Consider the following 19,083-nt stretch of genomic DNA (forward strand, 5'->3'; position numbering starts at 1 on the left):
CTTTAAGGCCTGTTATTTTATATAGTTATTATATGATTTTATATAAAGTTTTATTAATATATTATTATAACACTCATATAACCAATAACCGTTACGAGTACTGAGAAAGCTGCCACGGTCGCACCCCTCTAACTCTTTCTATGTTTGTCACGTCATTATTTATTTGACATTTAGTCTTTGTTTATTATTAACTTTATGTTTAAAAATATTTATCAGAAAATAAATATATTTTATTAGTCAAAGGGCATAATGAAAAGCGCAAATGGATGTATTACTTTATAGAATTTTTTTGGTATTTAGGTTTTTTAGGATACACTGAAAAACAATTTTGTCGAAAAGTATAAACATCAACCCAAACTAACCAATCAAAGAGTGGCACATGGGATACCTCACTATCTCTCCCAATCTTTTTAAAAAGGCTTTAACTCTGTATGAAAGATGACAAAATTCCTCAAAGCTAATCTATTTAACTTAAGATCTGTATAACTTATGTGCTAGAGACCAATTTTTATTCACTCTCATCGTTAACCTAATCTAATTATTTAAATAGCTATTATATAGTGATAAACATTTGATATGCATATAATCAGGGGCCTTTGTTGCTGCGGCCTTTATTTTAGTAAAAAAAAAATTTGTCGATTAAACAAAATATTTTTTTTTAGGATAATTAAAAATTTAAACTATCAAATATTTCATTATTGTTTTCCTTTAAGAAATACTTTTTATTTAGTGGTTTAGGCAGATTATACTATTCCAGAAGGCCGAATACATCCTAACACGAACGGCTAACTTCAAAATCAATTAATTTGTTTATGAACAATTTTGCTTGTGTATTTTTTTGTACTCTTATATAACTCTGTATTATGCCGTTGTACTCAAAATGCCCAACCCAGTAGGAGATCAAAAACTTGAGCAAAAAGTCGGTTCAGTTGATAAAGATGTTTGCACTCGTTAGACAAAACAGCGGTGAAATAAAATCGACTATTGCACCAACGAAGACGCTATTCTAGAAGCTCTTGGGAAATCATTGGGGATAGAGTAAACTTTAATGTTGTCTAACAAGAGAGGTAGATACTGCCAGTTAATGAGATTTGGTGTGAAAATATTTATATGAATTATGCTGAATATGTTGAAATGCATACACAAACAAAATACATAAATATTATTATTACTTAATATTTGTTTTCGGGGAAGGTTAAATAATTAAAATATACAAAAATGATTTGCAAATTTATAAGAAATAATAGAGATGAAAGATATCAAAAGATGACATTAAAATCTAGTATAGCTCATTAAAAGTATGTTATTTTAATTTTGATGGTATTTTAATAAACATAAGCCTAGCTTAAAAAAAATAAGTGAATGCTATTGTCGTAATAAATTCCGCATTTCTGATTAGAAACTTCGATTTTATAATATATTTACTTTTTCCCTCTTTACCTTATAAAAATAAAATATATTTGTTAGGGGTTTAAATACCTATGATACCCATGTTACTTATGTAATATAAAATACTCTAAATATTATTTCTTTATCTTTATAGTGATATCATAAGATATTCACGAAGATAATTATATTACTTATTAAAAGTACGCGAATAAAATCGAACCATAAGTAGAAAATTATTCTTTAAAATTAATTTTATTTAATTCATAATTGTCCTATAGTAAAAACATAAAGATTGATGTTTTTATCGATTTTTTATTTATTGTGTGAACAATATCAAAGGGGACTAGCATTTACTTCTGTTAAATGATCAATGAAACCAAGTACAAAGGGTATAAATGTTTGCTAAAGTGGCTACCAGCCTTGGCCGATACCAGTGTTTACTTACGTACACCAAAGAGCTGATTAAATTTGTGTAGCCAGAGGCGAGTTTGGTAAACAGATGTCAAATAGCTGTAACCATAATGTTTAGATTAAATTCAGTATATTATGTACATTTACATATATTTATGTTGGAATAAATTTTTTTTTACAATAAAATATTTTTTTTATTGGGTATTGATCACTTCTTTGTAGATATTAAAAAAGTTAAGAATTCTATTTTAAAGTGAATATATATTTAAATATTTCTTAAATGCACATAGGACACTTTAGATTAATTATACATACATTAATTTTAATCTATTAATATTTGGTACTATTTTTTAGTACCAAATATTATATATTTAATCTATAAATGCGTAAAAATAGTATAATTGTCTAATGTTAATATCATAGGTGTTTTTTTAAATTAACGTGGTCAAAATCATGAAGATTCGATGTTAAATTATTATTATTTAGAATAATTGCTGGCTAGCCTAACATAGACAAAATTTATTTACTTCAAGAGCCATCATTATGAAAACAAAAACAATCTTTACCATGTAAAATTTGATAACTATTCAAACCAAATACATTCCTTAGAAAATTTTTTTATTCAATAGTTTAAATATTCCTAATAATAAAAATGTCTTTTGATTGTCAAAATAAAGTTATAAACTAGTTGAAATGTGTTAATAATTGATAAGTATTAGGATGGTTCAAAAAATTCAATGGTATCAATTTTTTGTCTTCTACCACTTTAAGTTGTGCTCTTAAAAGAATCTTTAATAACTTAAATATAATTTTTTTTTAAGCGTCTCAAATGATTATTTTTTGGCTTTTTAGATATTTATAGCAAATATATAATACTTATATGTCAATTACAGCTTCTTTTACAAGAAGTTTTTGAAAATCATAAAACATACCTGTACTATAATTTATGATAACTTAATATATTTAATTAATTATATACGCAGAAAAAAATGTTTGAAGGGATCAAATTGCTAAATTTGACGACAAAATGCGATTTTTTTTCAAAATTTGGGAAAAACACACCTTAAAAAAAAAGGTTCATAATTAATATAATAAGGCTATACAAGTGTCAAACTAGCAAATAAATTATGACTGTGCACCTAATTGGCACCTTTTTATTTTTATTTCATAGTCCTAAGTCTCTCCTAAATCCACTTATAACTATTTATGTAAACATATACTAAAAAAATGATGTGGTTATGTTTATTGCCAAGTTGAATTCATTTAATATTTAAATATTAATTTCAATCGGTTTAGGATGTTATTAATTTTTAATTTTTGTTAATCTGAAATTTTATTTCAAAGCTTTAGATTATAATATGGTAGCAGAGAAGCAACGCTTTAAAAAAAAAAAAAAAAATTTTCGTTATTTTTCGACCCATTTTTATAATTTTTGAACTCAACATAATCTACTAGTTCTAAAGCTGAATTTACGTTAAATTATTCTAAGAATAAACATTTTCGACATTACAACGTAATGTTTTCCATTGAATTTACACCGCGAAGAGACTTCAATTAAGTATGCAAACTACCATTTTTAGATAATAACGACTAAGAGAGTAACCGAGTAAGAGAGAATAGAGTCAATATTTACTTTACGTGGTTTTGTAAATTCGAAATATTCCTTAAATGGAGAAACATCAGTTAAGGAGAACAGAGTTCGGAATCATCATACACTTATGTACACGCATCACGAAACGTTACTCATAAATAATGTATATTTCTCCTTATCACACAAAATGTATACTATGAAGTCTTAGAAATCGGTTTGCATCTGGAGTTTTTCAAACATCACTTACACCTGTGTATATAATGTTTAGATAAACCCATGATGTTTAAAACGGATATAAAATGGTTTGATAAAATTAGTAGTAAATAATAATGAATAATCAAACAGAAATAATGTTTTAATGAGGTTAAATCATATGGAAATTTTGATTAAAAACACTTAACTATTTTAATCAATACTTTTTCAGTAAGCGATGTTGCCGTAAAAAAAAAAAATGCTCAGTAAAAATAATTTGTTCGTTGGCCCCTTATTTTCAATGTCAGGCGGTCCTGGTTTGTTCGATTTCAACGAGCCCAAATATCGCCATTGGCGGTACTTTTAAATTGAATTTAAAGATATTGATGTGGAATTAAAAAAAACGAATAATGTTTCAAATTTATTAATTTTATTTCAAAATATATATATTAAAACCAGTGTAATGGACAGCCAATACATACATATTTTTCCGTATAACAGGCGCACAAGCGTTGAGACAGTCAAAGTGATTTTTACATACTCTTTCTATCGTTTTGACTAGCGATGGCTTTGTAACGGGTACGAATAATACACAACGTGGTTAGTGGTAACTGGAGGGAGGGATAACTTGCCGTTCTAGAGTAAGTATTCCTCGTTTCTCCTCCCACGCATATGTCTCACGTGGGGGCAATATCGCTATCATTTTTCGCGTTAGGCATTGGCAATAACACAAATACACACACGCACAAAGCCTAAGAACATCATCCCTTAGATAATCCCTGGGGACCTTGGCCGAAACTCCCTATTCTCTCTAATACACAGTAACTTGTTCCCGCGTTCACTTTTATGCGACGTGTATATTTTTATTGTTATCATTTATTCCCCTTATATTTATACTCATCTACTAGTACAGTGTGTAACGCTCGCGCCATATTTTATTCTGTTTATGTGAAATTTCGCAAGACTAGTGGCGGTGCTATCGCTGTACGTAGCAACAGAAATTATTTTCTCTTTTCGTATTATATTTTTCGTACCTTTATTATTATTATTATCGTGTGTATGTATTTTGCTAAGTAACTACATGCAAAGGTTTACCTTCACATTGTGTTTTTTTTTGCTAAGCATCAAGAATCTTCCTCAATTTCTATATGTACAATAGAAAACTATCATCATAATGTCGTTATCGATTAGAATAATAATTCGGAAATTATGATTGGCACACCCTGCGGTAATGACACGTGTTTAGATGTGCCCAACTTTTGTGTACCGCAAGGGCGTATGACACGCGACCATTTCCGTTTCACACGAGTACATCACATTATTGTAGTTTATAGTATAAACTTTATACTATCTTGAGGACTAAAATGATTATGTTTTCATAGTTCTAAATCTGCAAAATTTAATTTCATAGTAGTCTTACGAATTGTGCATTTTTACAACGAAAAATTAAATCAATATTATATTACACATGTTCTATAAGTCCGTTTAACCTAATTAAGTGCGAATTCTACTTTGAACTGTTAATAATTTTACCGTCTTACCAAGATTAGGAGAAGTACAAACCTTATTTCAAATTTTGCCAAAATAATACAACTTACTCGCATTTAATCACATTATGCTTAGACCTATCACTGTCCCTAGCTTTTGGGTTTAATTGTTTTAATTTAAAAAATGATAATATTATACGAATTCTAGGGACATTGATTGGTTTAATATAATAATGAAATATATGTATAAGTGAAGGAAGCATTTTTTTTTTAATCATTCGTATTACTAGTGGCTTCATGCAGTTTTTAAAATGTATATTTTATCAAATAGATTTTAATCATAGGCTTAATGAAAAGTTAACGGCTTCAATTATTTTTTAATAAAATTATTTTTAGGAAACCTCAACGTTTAAATATATGTTTCTTGAAACTCCTTTACTTGTAAATTGTGCTGATACTATCTACCACTTAGTAAATGTCAATATAATGATAAGTGATTACTGCTTAATACTTATTGTTAGTGCTTATCTTTGTAAACTTAACTAAACGTGTTGAGTTATAATCTACTCTCAACTTTAAAGCATACCGTTTGTAAGGGGAAATGTCCTGTGGGAAATTTCATCCCTAAACTACCTATTGGTCTAGTGTCTTCACAAAGAGCAGTATATGTAACGTTCCTTTATAATTAGATGAATCAATCTTCAAGGCAAAACTGTAGTTGTTGTGGTTCCCTTACGGGAGCTATTATCTCTGCTCGTTGTGGTCGGTGATTAGTTTTGATGACCCCTTCTCGAATTGTTAATCATTCCTTGTTAAATTACTCGACAATTTAGTTCTAAATAATTCTCTACAAATAAATAATATATTTATTAAACTTGTATTAATTGTTAAGTTAGGGTTTCATTTTATAAAATAGGACAATTTATCAAAGAATAACGATGAAATACGTTACATGTTATTTGTGATACGATTTATGTTATCCATAATCTTTTTTTATAACTTTATGGCTTTTAGGATTTATCTAAATATTTTAAGCTGCACTTCTTTATTATTAACTTAACTATAGACTTTAAGCGTAAAATCTATTAGTTTGGTTGATTTATTTATGTTTTGAATGTGTGTAATTAACCTAAAAATATTGCAATTTTTTATGCATTAAATTAATTTAATACACATATAATAATAAAATTATTTATATACACTAATATACGCCCATCGTCCATTTAGATCCACGCCTGGTTTAAAGGAAAGGATTGGTCAAGCCTAAAAATATGTTATAGCGTTTGAAATCATCAGGTTTAAATATTTCTATGTGTATTTTAAAAATGTTTATATTTTCATTTTTCAAAACTTTTCTTGTAATAGTTCAGGCAGTTAATCATTGTCTGGAAATATAATTTGGTTTATACAATTGAACCAGCTTTTATTGTACTACATGTATCGATAACCACCATCTAAACAGACCCCGGGCGATTTTCAACCCTCTATCCGTGAGTTTACAGTCACCCGGTGATTTGTTTCACTTTAGCTCTCCCCTTAGTTAAATACTAATTCAATTATATCAGTTGCGTTGTTGATTTCACAAACAAATTTGAATAAAGTGAAAATCTGTGCAATATAATAATTATACTACTAACCAATTTAATGTTATAAATTGATTATTTAGAATAGTTGAATAAAATCATCTCATGTTATGTTTCACAAGCTTAAAACTGTAAATATGTACAATTTTACAATTTATATACCAAATACACGATTAATAATTTTTAACTGTAAGGATTCTTTTTTTTTTTGTAACCGTTTAAAAAGTTGTGTTTAAAACATCAAAAATTTACATAAGTATTAGGGACATCTTATTATTAAACTATTTTATACCTATCAATAAAAAATTTCTAATACATCTTCTAACCCCTTCTCCTGATTATATCACTGCTCCAACAACAAATTTCTTATTAAATTTTTTTAATGAATATTAGTTAATAAAAGATTATAATGTTTGAACTTTAATTTATTAAATTGTACGTCATAATTAAATTATTTTTACCGTCACATCTAATTGTAGAATAATAGGTGAATAAAAAATGAATCAATGTGGTTGCATAGATTAAGATTGATAAATTCGCAATTATCAAGCATTGTGCTTTGATATTTACTTATTACACATTTCTAACACAATGTATATTTTGAATCATAATTTAAACGACTTTACATAATTCATACAATATTTTTCAAAATATATCATATATTAAATTAAAGAAAATTTAATATGCATTGTTCAACATAAAAAATTTAATAACAATTTTTAAACATTTCTTGATTGTAAAATGGTTAATAACATTATACTCTCTGCATGCCTAGAAAATAATTTTTAATAGGGTATAAATTATCCAGTATAATTATTTTAAAAAATATGGCATTTTGCGTATAATCCTTAGGAATGACTTTTTAAATGAAATTACGCTACACGGTTCAAAAATTCGTCAATAACTTTGTAATATTAAGTGACGCTTTATGTTTTACAAAAATTAAATTGTTTTAATGGCGTGAATTACAGTAAAATTCAACTTATGTTAATTTAATACTTTTAACGTATTTATCGAGATTTATTTAATTAAAAAAAAAATGAATTTAAAATTACATTCACAAAATTGTTGTTTACGAATAGACTTGTTACTGTGACACCGAAGCTTTTAAATTTCAAAATTCTTGAAACTTAAATATTCATTTTGAATCTCACTAGAATAAAAGTAATAATAACATTTATATTAGTGTCAAATTAAATGTGGGTTTTGATAACAAAATGACAGCAGAACAGATTCGTTATACACCGCCACGGTATGAATGGAAGAAAGTAAGCAAAAGGTTATTTTCTAGCAAGTCGTTAAAAATTAAAATGTTACTGTCATGATTTTGGATGACAGCAAGGCCAACAAGTCACGTCGAGTGTATCAGAAGAGAGGTTTCACTTTATCGCTGCCTGCTCGACTAAAAGCTTTAAAAATCGATTTGCCCTGGTCCTCGTTTACTGGTAACACATCTCACCGAACGACAGTGAAATACGAACCTACCGATCGATTTCCAGCAGTAGACGTCCAAGTAAATTTGGATTTATTGGGCATCTTACCAGTAAATAGGGAGAGTTCTTATTGTAGAGGGTTCGATTTTGTTCAAATTCTTGACCGTTGGGAAGCGAAAAAAACACAAGAGTCAATCAAAAAACAGCATCGCCTCCAGTACACAGAGATAAATCACCGCGCCGTTTTTGTTGTTGTACAAAAATCTAAGAAATACATTAGTATTCGCTCGGGATTTTTAAAATTGTTTCGGACATTTATTGATTATAATTTACTAACCACTATTATGATAATACATGAACTTCTGATTAAAATATTACATTACGTTCGCAGGTTTATATTTGCGTTCGCAATATTATATGCAAAAAATAACTGCTTTTGAATTTAAAATAATTAAAAACAGACACTAAATTTTCAATAATTTTGTAATTATAATCTATAAAAACAGAATTAGAAAAATTAAAGTTATTAATATAAGTTATAATGAAACATAAAAATTATTTAGAGCTTGTTACTAATACAGAGTATTAGACACTCAATTTCTCAGAAACTACTAAATATTTTCAATTTTTTAAAGGAAAATATTGTTTGATTCTAAAAACTCTACAATAATACAGATCTATGAATCAAACGATTATTTCCTTTACAAAAATCGTAAATTTTCAATTGTTTTCAAAAAAATGAGTGTTAACTTTAACCCATTACTCTGTATATATATATATATATATATTCCACACATTAGATCTCATATTACTTCTTGGCTTATATATTTTTGTCAAAGCATATAATTTAGGAATTTGAGGGTTTGAAATTAACAAATATTAATGTCTCGAACTTACAATTTGGCTTAACTCATAGTAAGTCTGTTATCATCTATTTGAAAATTCGATAGCTTTGCAGTTAAAAATAACATTGACTTAATTAAAAAACCTAGCACATGGTGGTCGCGGCACAGTGATGACGTGGCANTCTTAGCTGTGATTATTATTAATGTAAAACTTCTCTTTTTAATAATATTATTATAAAAACTTATAGGTATTTTCGTAAAAAAAAAATTGAATACTTAACTTAAAGAACCGTAGTCATCACATGCGAAATAATCAAGTTATTACTTTTCTTAAATACTGGTTTAAGATTAAAAAACCATTTATGAACTGATAATAATATTATATCTAGACGTTTTTAATAGAATATAATTATTCTAAAAATACGTTAGAATGACATATAACTATTTATCGGTGACTTTATATAAAATAGCAGCTCCGAACATAATTAAGTTCATTAAAAATTATTATTAAAAAAAAATCTATTATTCAGTATCCTTCTGTTTATTTTTGTGGGTGTTATTTATAAAGTTTCATAGTATTGAAAACCAAAAAAGTAAAGTTTTTATTAACTAATGCAGGAAATCATTAATTTTTCAATAAAAATATATCTAAAGGATTACAAAAAATATATATTGGAAATAAACTAAGTAGGCGTATTAACAATAATTTTTGTAATACAAGTTTCATCGATTAAAAATTTAATAAATAAACACATTGTGGGGAGAAGACTTGAAGGGACTTAGCCCAAATTCTATTACAGCGTCCTCAAAAATTGTCAAAATAACATGTGTTTTGTATGAAAAAATATTTTAAAAAGGAAATAATTATATTAGACTTTTCAAACTTCTTATTTAAATTTTACCTATGAATTTAATAGTGAATAACACACTATTTACAAACTAATATTATACAAAAGGACGAATCAAAAAATTATTATAATTCGAAATATAATTTTGCTACTTTAGCAAATTTTTTCTTAAAAAAATCAACTACTATATTTTTAATTGTTTATTTTGAAAAATTAGGAACAATTATAATTCGGCAGTGCAACATCAGGAAACAAATCAAGATAAATGTTATTAAATCAAATAGCTCAATTAACACAATAAATTACATATTGTGGTATATATATATTATGTATAAAAATATTATAGTACATTATTTTATTATAATATTATTATTGTAATATACATAGTATGTATAATATCATCACTTAGTAGACACTATAAAATAATGATCTCATTAGTCGTGTTTAATAAAGATTATTCATAAATTTATTTAGATATTATACATAATATATATTACATATATTGTGTATATATTTTATTTTTTTTTTTTAAATAGAGTAAAATTTGAGTAGTCTATAATTATTTTGGAGACTTAATGAAATTAATAATAATATAGAGAACTATTTTTACAAACAGCATAGTCAAACGTGTATATAAATTGTGAATGTAAATTATAATTGATGATTGTAGAACGAGTTAGGTGAATTTTCTACTTGATATACACCGTAACAACATTTATAAACTATAAACTAGTAATTAGTGCACTGCTATTTGGGGAAAACCGAATAAGGGACAACAAACATAATAATAATGAATATCACGACTTCCGGTCGGTAACCATTGCTTCCGGTCATTAGTCGGAAGGGTCGAGATAGCGTACTTATTCGTCTGCGTTCAGATTGTATTCAATTCAGACCTTCAACCCTTCAAATTTCACGAAAACCAAACAAACTGGCTATGCGTGTTCTATTTAAACAAAAGTGACCATAGCATGATAATAGGAAAAATAAAAATACCAGTAAGATCAAAAATAATTATATTGAATTTAAATTAATTATGTTCTCATTTCTATAAATTTTGTTCTAAATCATTTAATTTTCTGTTGACCCAACATTAAAATTTTAATGTTCTTTGAAATACAGATCATTGAACTACATTTACTAAATATTGAGAAATTAGCACTCCAAAATTTACAGCTTAAGTTTTCAAGTAAATTTCAAAATATATTGTTACTGTATTTGTTTAAAAAAAATACAGGAACGATTTATGAACATAAACACTAATTGGGTGTAGGTGGAAGGCCTTATCTATTCCAACTTCAAAATTAGTTCCTTCAAAATTTCAGAAAAACTACATATAAAATTATTTTTAAAAAAACCAAGCACAGTGGAAATGTGTCATAGTTGGGTCAAGTATAATGATATCTGACAGTGATTAAAATCACTATATCATAAAAAACGCTTCAATCCAATCTGTAGATAATGTTTAATTTTAAAAATTAATGGATTATTCCAAAAACTGCATGATCTCCTATTTCCTTATTTATATCCTGAATACAAGTTTTATGATTTATAAGTGTAATGTAAGTATGTCGAATGAAAGAGATAAATAGATAGTATTTATCATAAAAAAATTATATTGATCCATAATTTTCAAAAAGTTATAGCATAATAAAATTAAAAATATAAAAAAAATTTTTTTTTACAAAAATCTTATTTTTTTATCAATTTTGATGTTAGTTTACATCACGAAAACAAACTAAAGTCTGAAGTTTTTCATTTTCATATTAAAGTATATTACATAAGCTTTAATTTAATATATATATATATAAATGTCAGAGTTTCCGAAACATTTTCAAAAGTTAAGTTTTTGTGAAACAGTTATTATTTTGAATCCCTCCGGCGGGCTGGTAAAGGGTCAGATTTATCAAAAAAATCCACAAAATTATAGTTAATGACATCATGCATCTATAAAAAAAAAATTTATATTGATTTGGTCATTTGTGAAAAATTATGGCAGTTTTAAGTAAAAAATATTTCGATAATACGCGATTTTTAAATTTGTTATTTCTTTTTGGAGATTTTCATCATTTACGGGAATAAAGGAAATTTTTTCAATTTTTGAAAGTAATGTCTTCGACTAGATACAATTTGTGATCTTTTAACGTATCATTGAAAGAAATCGGTTCGGTGAGTAAAAGTAGTAACAGACAAAAAAAAAATACATCATAGTAAAATTAATACCTTTTCAGTTTCGCATCGAAGCTAAATTTATAGCATAATGGGTATGTTACATAGTTGAGAAAAACATTGATAATATTTGACAGCACTTAAAATGATAGTATTTAGTGTTTAATTTTTAGAAGGAATTGTAGCATTGTTCCATAAGCAAAATAAATTTCAATTTACTTAATTATATACCGATTAAAAGTTTTATGATTTATTAGTATAATATAGGAATCAATACTTATTATAGTAATTAAATTTAGTGTGAAATCGTTGTTAAATATTTTAGTATTTACAGCAGTAAGTATTATTTACTTGGTATTAACAGAAAAATTATAAAAGATAATAAAGTAGTTGTATAATTCGTATACTTAGGCAGAATACTTTCTTAAATACCATAAGAATACATTTTTATTTCCTTATCTAACCTTTAAAAAAAAAATTAATTAACCAAAATTATTTATAGTCTTCAATTCTCGAGGCTTTTATTGTAAAAATTGGTTTTGCGTATTGGAGTATTCGTAGTTTTAGTTATTTACATAGAAAAAAAATAGATTTTTAAATGCAAAATGTGATTATTTAAAATTTTTGAGCATTAAATTCAATTCTTATGGGCAGAGTTATATAATAACATTATGAAATATAAAAGTTGAACATAGAACTATTTTCTGGCTGTTAATTTGAGAAAAATATTTAACACATTTAAAATATTAAAAATATTTAGCTACTGAAAACAAATTGTTAATATTATTTTAAATTAATTAAACGGTTCATGATAAAAATATCATCCTATGCAATTGAAATAAAAAATAGAAATTTATGAGCAATTTGTTATAAAAATTTATTTTTATTTTTTGATTCATAAAAAGAAAATTGGTTGATATATAAGTCGAATGATTTGAATAAATTTTTCCTAAACCTATAAATATGGAGAAATAGAGAAAAATTACTATTACTAACTGAATTATTTATAGCGATAGTCTATAACAATAGCAAAAGCGGTAATCTATAGTAATATAATATAGCAATAGAATGTAACAGTATACTATTGCAATAGTACATAACTGTAGTTCATACGATGACACTAATGCTGATAAACAATGTTACATGGTTTACCAGTGTCACAGTGTGTACATCAAACATTTTAATGTGTGATACTAGTCGAGACTTTACTCATTAGTTTCATAGTGTGAACTTAATTGCGTAAAGCTAAAACGTGTGAATAGCTAAGTCCATAACTAGTGCGAAAAGTTAATGCGTGTAGATGAAGTTTCATAATTCAGTCGATTATGATTTTGAAAAATCTATTCTGGTTGGTTATCATTTTATATGTTATATTGAATAATAAATAAAGTGTCAATTCATAGTAATTTAATGTTTTAACTATTTCGGATATTATCAGTAATACCTTTATTATATAAATGAATATTTAACTCGTCGTAGAATTCATCTCCAGAACAATAGTTACACGTCCGAGGTAGAAGCTATACTGCCGACTTAGCTAGATTCCTATTTGCTTTTTTAATCTCTGTTGTTATTTTTATTTCTGTCATTGTTGTTGTTGTTTTGTTTTTATCGGTATCGCTGTTTATTTTGTTAACAAATTAGTTTAAATTGTTCCAATAACTGTGCACTCAACCATATGTATATATATAAAAATGATTTGTTGTAATATTCACCTTTGGAGAAACAGTAACTTGTCTGAATTTGGAGTTACACTGACAGTTAGGCTGATTTTCTTCCTATTCTTATCATTTTTGTTATTTATATTTCTGTCGTTGTTTTTGTGATATCGCTTTTTTTGTTTTTTCCGCTGTTGTTACTGTTTTTTTTTTTTTTGTTTTTCATTGAACATTAAAAACAATTGATAAAATAATTATTTTTTCAAAATTTAAAGTTGATTTCTTAAATTAAATACGATTTATAAAATCTTATGATGTGTCGTTTAAAAAAATCGATAAAACTGAAAAAAAATGGGAAATAGACATACAAAATAAAAACACCGTGGTAAAATTAATACCTTCTCAGCGTTGAAGCCAAAGTATTGGAGAACTTATTAAACAAAAAAAGTCTAATGAAACAACGAGTCTGCAGATATTTCCTGTATAAATATTTGTTTCACTAATTTTTTTTATGTAAACCGATTCATAATAAAAATATAACAGCATAACTCTAACATTTTTTAAATAAGTCACAGATGCAACGACATCAAGTGGCATCAAGTCACTAAACGTTATGTTTACTAAATTTTTTTAAAACAATGAGAGTTTACACTATCAATGTTGACAAAAATGCATTAAAATATCGGCATAATTACGGCTGATACTCTGATGTCAGATTTCTCAGTTAAAATTGTATAAAGGAAAAAATTGATCAAAAACTACAGTAATATGAAGTTCATTTTTTTTTCCTCTCTTTAAATATAACAATTTTAAAATTTAATTTTCTTTAGTAGGAATAAAAGTAACGTATAGCAAATATCATGTAGTGTATCATAAATGATATGACTTTAATTTTGAAATTAACTTATAGTTCTCTATTTATTATAATTCAGTAATAAGTTACTATTTAACAAGTAGACCCTATTTTAAATTACCATATTTTCTGGTATAACTATATCTAATGAGTATATGTGTGAATTTAATCCATATGTACATTTAATAAAGTTATATATATCAAGCCTTTTAATGAATTCATTCAAAACAATAAAGACAATTCATAGTCAAACCTTAATTATGTGGCCTACCTCCCTTTCAAAAAGGAAGCCATTACTTTCCAACTGAAATATTCATAAAAATCATTACTTAAAAAGATAAAATAAAAAAAATTATGTCAGAACATTCAAATACTTTGGACAAATCACTTAATCTGAAAAATTAAAAAACATAGAAATAAAAATTTATTTCGAATTGGTATTTGCTCATCAATACTATACCAGATGAAAAGAAGCATGACAACTTGATTGAGGATTAGATATCTTATTTCAAAAAATCCATATCAATTTGTAAAATATGCTAACTATAAAATATATCGCTATTGATTATCCCAAATGGGAAACTTTAAACACCGACAAAAGCTCTGCGCTTATAAAAAATTAATTTAGATATTTACTTGTATGATATAGAGGGATAGTGTGACAGTGCTTGACGCGCACTGCCTCAGGTTCGAAACTCGGTCACGGATGCTTTCATTTGAGCGAGAGATCAGTTCGGTAATTGGAGTCGCCATCCCTCTCTCCGGGGAAGGACTAACCACCCGTTCCAGAGTATCAATGTTTAAGAAACCTCCTCCTTTGGAGTGGCCGCTACAGTCCTTAATGGGCTTATAGAGCATTTAAAAATATAACTTGATGATACATCGGGTTTGTGACATATTGTTTAATAGTTTTTCCGGAGTTACATACAATCTCCAAAGTACTTAAAAGTCAAAATTACTCATATAAATCACTTCTTGATCGAGCAAGAAAAACAAAGAAGAATATAAAAATTAAATGTAAAAAAAAATTTAACTTTACGTAATTATTTGCTGCAATTATAAAAATAATTGAAAAGCATTTATAAATTACAAATATAATCAGAATAAAGTCCATCATATAAGTCTGACACATACTAATAATGATAAACTGCATGGTTAAAAAAAAAAATTAAGTCCTATCCAAAAATAATATTTTAGTTTATTTTAAACGATGTTTGAGTTATTAAAAATACTTTCAGATATATCTTTTGTATAAGGTAAAGAGTAAAGTTATTGGAACATGAAAATAATTACTTAAGATTTAATTAGTATATTTATTTACAGTTATTCAAACAAGTTGAAGTTTTTTTACTAGAATTTATGAATCAAAAACTTTATTGTAATTTGAATTATGGCTTTAGAATTCTTGTAATATCAATACTTTTTTTTAAAAATAATAGATTTTTATTAAAACAGTCATTAGCACCATTTTTTTCATAAGAACTACTGTTATTCAGATCAAAGAGTTATTGGCACCCTTTTTAAACTGATTATAGTATCTTTCATAAACGACTCAAGGAATAGTCTACTAAATTATTTAAAATATTAATTTCAAACACCAACATAATTGGATTAATAAAATAGTTAAAATTGTACCAATAACTATATCCATGTCAATAACTGTGCACTCAACCTATGTATATATATACAGGGTGGCCCACCACTCACTGACAACTTAAATAACTTTTGATCCAGTTAATATTTTTAGCTGCTTTTTTGTAAATAATAGTTATACGTTAGGTCTATAGCTATATCTCAATAATTAATTTTTTTACATTTTATTAAAAATATTAATTATTTTTAAGTTTTAAATAAAATGTAAAAAAAAAATCTAAGATAGCTATTTTGTAGAGTATAATTTAAGAAAAATTTTAGTAAAAAAAATATCTTATTAATATTGAGTAGTAAATATTCTGTAACGTTTTGAAGTTTGTGAAAATTTGAATTTTCATGTGTTATTTTACGGTATTAAACATTGAAATACGTATTGNCAACAGTAACTACTCTGAAGTTGGAGCTATACTGACAGCTTTGCTTATTTTCTTCTTATTCTTATCATTTTTGTTGTTATTTTTTATTTCTGTCGTTGTTGTTGTTTTATTTTTATCGTTATCGCTGTTTTGGTTTTTGCCGTTGTTACTGTTTTTCATTGAATATGGAAAAATAATTTTTTTCATTTTTGGAAGCTATTTTCAAGAAAAAAGTACTTTTTTGCCTTATCATTTTTGTTGTTGTTTTTCTTTTTTCGTTGTTATTATTCATAATAATAACTGAAACGTTACCCTTAAAATTTAATTTTAGAAACATTTTTTTCTTAGAATAAACTGGATATTATCTATGACTTGTAAAAATAATTCGTATGTAAATTTATACATTTTTATGAAAAAAAAATTATTTACGAAAAAATAATGATTATTATTCTGAATAAATCAAACTGTAGATAAAAACCGTCACATTATTTGTATAACTTTAATAAAAAGTATCATTTGCTAATTTTTTTATTAGAAGTGAAAACAAGACTTGAGGATAATTTTTTTTCGAAATAAAGTATATTACATAATTTAAAATATATTTGAAGGTATCAGGATTTCTGGAACGTTCTTAAAAGTTCAGTTGAATAAGTTCAATTTACAAGTTCATGATTTTTAGTGCATTTGTTAGTTTGTTTTTTATATTATTGAATGGTATATCTTGGACTGTGTTTGCTAAGTCATCTTTATATCTCTTGGTGTAAGCTTCTTCATTTTTTTCAGACTGGTGATTTAAAGACAGTGAGGCCATCGATAGTATGGCCTCGTTGTATTTTTACCAGTTAGTTTTTTGTAATTAAAACTCTTCTTGAATGGTACTGTTTCATACTTAATAACTTCGTGTACTTGTAATTTTAGTACTCTGTGCTGGTTTATTAGTATGGTAGAGCATTCATCTTTATAACATTATTGGCTTATATTATTACTTACAAAGATTAGATTTGGATTGCATCTTCTATTCTATCGTCCACAATTAAATGAATTTTGAAGTTTAGAATTGTGAATTAAATCGATTAGTTCTAAATCAGTCTAATCTCGAACCTTTTTACCGTTTCTATTAGATAATCAATTTCTCCAGTTAGACCTGTTGAAATCTCCAGCTACTATTTTAACACAGCTATATTCAAAATTAGGTGGTTTTACGTGGTAAAATACGTTAAGTACCTCAATAATTAAGTTCATTTCTGGTATTCTTAGACCAGGTGTGTCTCACACAAACAGAAAATATCATATTTGCTTTTTGCGTAGAAGGTCGTAAGTACCTCACCTTTACACGCTGAGAAACTCTTAAAGTTTAGCGTTAGGACAGTAAATACTGTTTAAAGGTGTTGATATTAAAAAATACTACTTTATGAGGCTATTTATTGAAATTTTAGCGATGTTGTTAGAAAAATTAGTTAGCTGTGAGTTTACAACCTTAACAAAAGCACTATGCATGGTTTCTGTCAAACCCCTTCTCAAAGATAAATAATATACTATTTTCTACGATTTAAAAAAAAAAAATTGGTTATTCCCTTTAATGTTGTGTTAACTATTGCTTTTTATATAGAAGCGTGTATATTTAACCAGTATATAAATGAAATAATGATCTAATTAAGAAAATTACCGATCGATAACTACTTTTTTATCAGCTCTACACTAAATATAAACATTTTTATACCAGAATAGAAGAAGTTCTGTAGTTCATAAATGTCTAGAGATAAAAATAAGTAGATCCGCACTTCTCCACCATTTGTTATATTAAAGTGTTAATAACTTTTAAAACACTGGTTAGTTTCTTAGTTGGATCATTTCATTTTTATTTAGTTAATCGTGTTCATATCACATTTTTTTTCATATAAAAAACGAAAGTTGGCATAATTTTAAGGAAGAGGAGGATAAGACTACTTCTTTTTTTTTTTGAAAATCATAATACGTAGGATACTTTTGGGGAAAAATGTGATTTTTTTTATAGTTTTAAAAATAATGCATAAATTATAATCAAACAATAATCCTTAATATAAGCTACTTAAATCATGTATGCCACCATTTAAAAACTCAAATAATGAATCAAATATGATTTTAAGATATAAGAGTTTGATTTTATATTTTGTGATATATTTTGCAAAGAAAAATAATACATTTTTATAAAAAAAAATTTTATTTCATAAGTAATCACTTTATTTATTGAAGTTTATGATATTTTTACAGTTATTTGCGTATTTTTAAGTACATAATGTAGCAATGCATCTTATGAACAAATTTGGTAATTTAAAAGGGAAAAACATAAAAGATACTCGTTCGGTGTATTCTAGAGCAATTCGACATGTTTTTCCTACATCGTATCCGGTTTTTGCAGCAAAGAGAAATATCTCCCCGTGGGGCCACAACAAGCGAGACGAATGCCCTCGGTCCATTTTTATTCACTTGCGTAGGAAAAAGCGGCACTGTGAGGCAAGGAAGTAAAACACGAAAAAAAGAATATAAAAATCTACACTGTTTTTTTTTTTGCTCATTCTTCCTTTTTCCACCCATTTCGTGTGGATATTAAAGTCACTTTATGCTCTCGGGCACGG

Source organism: Daktulosphaira vitifoliae, unplaced genomic scaffold (assembly GCF_025091365.1).
Source record: "Daktulosphaira vitifoliae isolate Bord-2020 unplaced genomic scaffold, ASM2509136v1 Scaffold_1, whole genome shotgun sequence".
Lineage (NCBI taxonomy): Eukaryota > Metazoa > Arthropoda > Insecta > Hemiptera > Phylloxeridae > Daktulosphaira > Daktulosphaira vitifoliae.